At 35.6% G+C, this 6,022-nt stretch overlaps 1 pseudogene; it reads left to right on the forward strand.

The window, feature by feature from the left end:
* Positions 1–5,245: 5,245 nt before the first annotated feature.
* LOC112838421 (U4 spliceosomal RNA) lies at positions 5,246–5,325 on the forward strand (annotated as a pseudogene).
* Positions 5,326–6,022: the final 697 nt, after the last annotated feature.

Here is a 6,022-nt window from a genome sequence, read left to right on the forward strand (position 1 = left end):
AGTTCAGAAAGACAATTATAAAGATACTAGCTGGGCTTGAAAAAAGCATAGAAAATACTAGAGAAACCCTCTCTGAAGAAATAAAAGAACTAAAATCTAAACAAGTCGAAATCAAAAAGGCTATTAATGAGGTGCAATAAAAAATGGAGGCTCTAACTGCTAAGATAAATGAGGCAGAAGAGAGAATTAGTGATCTAGAAGACCAAATGATGTAGAATAAAGAAGCTGAGAAAAAGAGAGACAACTTGAGGGAAGAATTCAAGAGATAAGTGATACCATAAGATGAAAAATATTAGAATAATTGGGATCCCAGAAGAGGAAGAAAGAGAGAGAGGGGCAGAAGGTATATTGGAGCAAATTATAGCAGAGAACTTCCCAAATTTGGGAAAGGAAACAGGCATCAAAATCCAGGAGGCACAGAGAATTTCCCCCAAATCAATGAAAATAGGTCAACACCCCGACATCTAATAGTAAAAATTACGAGTCTCAGGGACAAAGAGAAAATCCTGAAAGCAGCTCAAGAGAAGAGATATGTAACCTACAATTGTACATATACAATATACAATGGTAGAAACTTTAGATTGGCAGCAGACCTATCCACAGAGACCTGGCAGGCCTGAAAGGACTGGCATGATATATTCAGGGAACTAAACGAGAAAAATATGCAGCAAGAATGCTATATCCAGCTAGGCTGTCATTGAAAATAGAAGAAGAGACAAAAAGCTTCCAGGACAAACAAAAACTAAAAGAATTTCTGAACACCAAACCAACCCTAAAGGAAATATTGAAAGGGGTCCTCTAAGCAAAGAGAGAGCCTAAAAGTAACAGAGACCAGAAAGGAACAGAGAAAATATACAGTAACAGTCACTTTTAAATATCTGTGCCCCTAACATAGGAGCAGCAATTATATAAGCCACTTAATAACAAAACGAAAGAAGGACATCAACAATAATACAATAATAGTAGGGGACTTTAACACCCCCCTCACTGAAATGGACAGATCATCTAAGCAACAGATCAACAAGGAAATAAAGACTTTAAATGACACAATGGAACAAATGGACTTCACAGATATATTCAGAACATTCCATCCCAAAACAACGGAATACACATTCTTCTCTAGTGCCCATGGAACATTCTCCAGAATAGATCACATCCTAGGTCACAAATAAGGTCTCAACCAGTAACCAAAAGATTGGGATCATTCCCTGCATATTTTCAGACCACAATGCTTTGAAACTAGAACTCAGTCACAAGAGGAAAGTCGGAAAGAACTCAGACACATGGAAGCTAAAGAGCATCCTACTAAGGAATGAATGGGTCAACCAGGAAATTAAAGAAGAATTAAAAAAATTCATGGAAACCAATGAAAATGAAAACACAACGGTTCAAAATCATTGGGATGCAGCAAAGGCGGTCCTAAGAGGAAAGTATATAGCAATACAAGCCTTTCTCAAGGAATAAGAAAGGTCTCAAATACACAATTTAACCCTACACCTAAAGGAGCTGGAGAAAGAACAGCAAGTAAAGCCTAAATCCAGCAGGAGAAGAGAAATAATAAAGATCAGAGCAGAAATCAATGAAATAGAAACCAAAAGAACAGTAGAGCAGATCAATGAAACTAGGAGCTCCTTCTTTCAAAGAATTAATAAGATTGACAAACCCCTGGCCAGACTTATCAAAAAGAAAAGAGAAAGGACCCAAATAAACAAAATTACAAATGAGAGAGGAGAGATCACAACCAACACCAAATAATTACAATTATAAGAACATATTATGAGCAACTATATTCCAGCAAATTAGATAATCTGGAAGAAATGGATGCATTCCTAGAGATGTATCAACTACCAAAACTGAACCAGGAAGAAATAGAAAACCTGAACAGACCCACAACCGGTAAGGAAATTGAAGCAGTCATCAAGAATCTCCCAAGAAACAAGACCCCAGGGCCAGATGGCTTCCCAGGGGAATTCTACCAAACACTGAAAGAAGAATTAACACCTATTCTTCTGAAACTATTCCAGAAAATAGAAATGGAAGGAAAACTTCCAAACTCATTTTATGAGGCCATCATTACCTTGTTCCCAAAACCAGACAAAGACCCCATCAAAAAGGAGAACTACAGACCAATATCCTTGATGAACATGGATGCAAAAATTCTCACCAAAATAGCAGCCAATAGGATCCAACAGTACATTAAAAGGATTATTCACCATGACCAAGTGGGATTTAAGGTTCAACATCCACAAATCAATCAATGTGATACAATACATTAATAAAAGAAAATACAAAACCATATGATCCTCTCAATAGATGCAGAAAAAGCATCTGACAAAGTACAGCATCCTTTCTTGATCAAAACTCTTCACAGTGTAGGGATAGAGGGTATGTACCTCATTATCATAAAAGTCATCTATGAAAAACCCACAGCGAATACCATTCTCAATGGGGAAAAACTGAGAGCTTTCCCCCTAAGGTCAGGAACGTGGCAGGGATGTCCAGTATCATCACTGCTTTTCAACATAGTATTAGAAGCCCTAGCCACAGCAATCAGACAACAAAAAGAAACAAAAGGCATCCAAATCAGCAAAGAAGAAGTCAAACTCTCACTCTTTGCAGATGATATGATACTTTATGTGGAAAACCCAAAAGACTCCATCCCAAAACTGCTAGAACTCATGCAGGAATTCAGTAAAGTGGCAGGATATAAAATCAATGCACGGAAATCAGTGGTTTTTCTATACACCAACAACAAGACAGAAGAAAGCAAAATTAAGGAGTGGATCCCATTTACAATTGCACCCAAAATCATAAGATACCTAGGAATAAATCTAACCAAAGAGGCAAAAAATCTGTACTCAGAAAACAATAGAATACTCATGAAAGAAATTGAGTAAGATGCAAAGAAATGGAAAAACGTTCATGCTCATGGATTGGGAGAACAAATATTGTGAAAATGTCTATGCTACCTACAGCAATCTACACATTTAATGCAATCCTTATCAAAATATCATCAACTTTTTTCAAAGAAATGGAACAAATAATCCTAAAATTTGTATGGAACCAGAAAAGACCCCAAATACTCAGAGGAATATTGAAGAGGTTAAGCAAAGTTGGTGGCATCACAATTCTGGACTTCAAGCTGTATTACAAGGCTGTAATCATCAAGACATTATGGTACTGGCACAAAAACAGACACAGGGGTCAATGGAACAGAATAGAGAGCCCAGAAATGGACCCTCAACTCTATGGTCAACTAATCTTTGACAAAGCAAGAAAGAATGTCCAATGGAAAAAAAGAGTCTCTTCAACAAATGGTGTTGGGAAAATTGGACAGCCACATGCAGAAGAATGAAACTGGACCATTTCTTTACACCACACACAAAAATAGACTCAAAATGGATGAAAGACCTAAATATGAGACAGGAATCTATCAAAATCCTTGAAGAGAACACAGGCAACAACCTCTTTGACCTCAGCTGCAGCAACTTCTTCCTAGAAACATCACCAAAGGCAAGGGAAATAAGGGCAAAAATGAACTGTTGGGACTTCATCAAGATAAAAAGCTTTTGCACAGCAAAGGGAACAGTCAACAAAACCAAAAGACAGCTGACAGTTGGGAGAAGATATTTGCAAATGACGTATCAGATAAAGGGCTAGTATCCAAAATCTATAAAGAACTTATCAAATTCAACACCCAAAGAACAAATAATCCAATCAAGAAATGGGCAGAAGACATGAACAGACATTTTTCCAAAGAAAATATCCAAATGGCCAACAGACACATGAAAAAGTGTTCAACATCATTCAGCATCAGAGAAATCCGAATCAAAACCTCAATGAGATACCACCTCACTCCAGTCAGAATGGCTAAAGTTAACAAGTCAGGAAACAACAGATGTTGGCAAGGATGTGGAGAAAGGGGAACCCTCCTACACTGTTGGTGGGAATGCAAGCTGGTGTAGCCACTCTGGAAAACAGTATGGAGATTCCTCAAAAAGTTGAAAATAGAGCTACCCTAAGACACAGCAATTGCACTACTTGGTATTTACCCCAAAGATACAAATGTAGTGATCTGAAGGGGCACATGCACCCCAATGTTTATAGCAGCAATGTCCACAGTAGCCAAACTATGGGAAGAGCCTAGATGTCCATCAACAGATGAATGGATAACATATAAGTGGTATATTTTTACAATGGAATATTATGCAGCCAACAAAAAAAAAAGAAATCTTGAAATTTGCAATGATGGGCATGGAACTAGAGGGTATTATGCTAAGCGAAATAAGTCAATCAGAGAAAGACAATTATCATATGATCTCACTGATATGAGGAATTTGAGAAATAAGGCAGAGGATCATAGGAGAAGGGAGGGAAAAATGAAACAAGATGAAACCAGAGAGGGAGACAAACCATAAGAGACTCTGAATCTCAGGAAACAAACTGAAGGTTGCTGGAGTACCTGGGAGTGGAGGGATGGGGTGGCTGGATGATGGACACTGGGGAGGGTATGTGCTATGGTGAGTGCTGTGAATTGCATAAGACTAATGAATCACAGACTTGTACCCCTGAAACAAATATACATTATTTGTTAATAAAAAAAGATTAAAAAAAATTAAAAATGACACCAACTAAAACACATACAAAAACTGAAAACAAAACAAAATAGAGCATCTATGAGATGTAAGACAATATCAAATCATCCAATATCTGTCTGTGTGGAATCCCTGAGGGAGATGCAATAATAATATGGCAGAGTAGTTAATATTTGAAAAGACAATGGTAAGTATTGTCAAAAATTAGTGCAAGAATAATTAGTGAAAAATAAACAGAGATAACATTACCCCTGGGCCTACTTTGAAGAAATGTTAAAGGAAGTTCTTCAGGCAGAATGAATATGATAGCAAGCAAAACCATGAATCTACACAAAGCAATAAAAAGACATGGAAAGAATACAAATGCAGATAAATATAAAGTTTATTTTTTCTTAATTTTAGTTGCTGTAAATGATAATTGACTTCTCAAACAAATATAGTACTGATGCACTTTGGCTTTATTGCATATGTAGAAGTGAAATGAATGTAAAAAACGACACTAAGGATAGGAAACAATCTTTTATTGTAAGGCTCATACACTATAAATGAAGGGATATTATTTTAAGGTAGATTGTGATTAATTGAAGATGCATATTACAAACCCTGCTTAAACTACTAAAAACATTTCAAAGATTTAAAATACATAAGTCAGCTTTGCGCAGTGGCATATCGTAGCCAATGAGGTTTATCCGAGGCATGATTATTGCTAATTAAAATACATAAGTCAACATTAAAGATAAAATGAACTAAAAAATAAGTAATTAAAAGTAGCAGAAGAAAAGAAAAAAAAGGATGCAAAGGAACAAACAGAAAATATCTAACAAGACTATATATTTTATTCCAATGATCTCAATAATTACCTTAAATGTAAACGGCCTAAATGACCAATTAAGGACAGAGATTGTCATGTTAAAGAAAAAAAAAAAGCAGTGAGTGTCTGCTGTCCAAAAGAAAACCAACTTATATATGTATCTACATATATATGTAAAATTATACATATATGTGAGATACAGATGTACAAAAGAAAAGAGCAAAAGAAAGGAAAATATTAAAACCATGTAAACGTGAATGAATAGTGTTGACTTGATATTAATATTAATATCAAATAAAGTAGGCCTCAGAACAAGAAATATTATCAGGAATAAAGAGGGACATTACATAAGGATGAAAATGTCAAATAGCAAGAAAATATGAATATCGTAACTATATATACATTTAACAACACAGCTTCAAAACAGTTTAAACAATTCATAGACTCAAAAGAAGAAATAATCAAATACACAATAATATTTGCAGCTTCCAACATTCATCCTTTAGTAATCATTAAAATAAGTAGATATAAAGTTAGTAAGTAGAAGACCCAAGTAGAAGACCCAAACAATGACCACCAGTTTAACCAAATCATCATTTATAAGACATTCAATCTA

Source organism: Callorhinus ursinus, unplaced genomic scaffold (assembly GCF_003265705.2).
Source record: "Callorhinus ursinus isolate GAN/ISIS: 27379988/994484 unplaced genomic scaffold, GSC_fseal_2.0 scaffold26, whole genome shotgun sequence".
Taxonomy (NCBI): domain Eukaryota; kingdom Metazoa; phylum Chordata; class Mammalia; order Carnivora; family Otariidae; genus Callorhinus; species Callorhinus ursinus.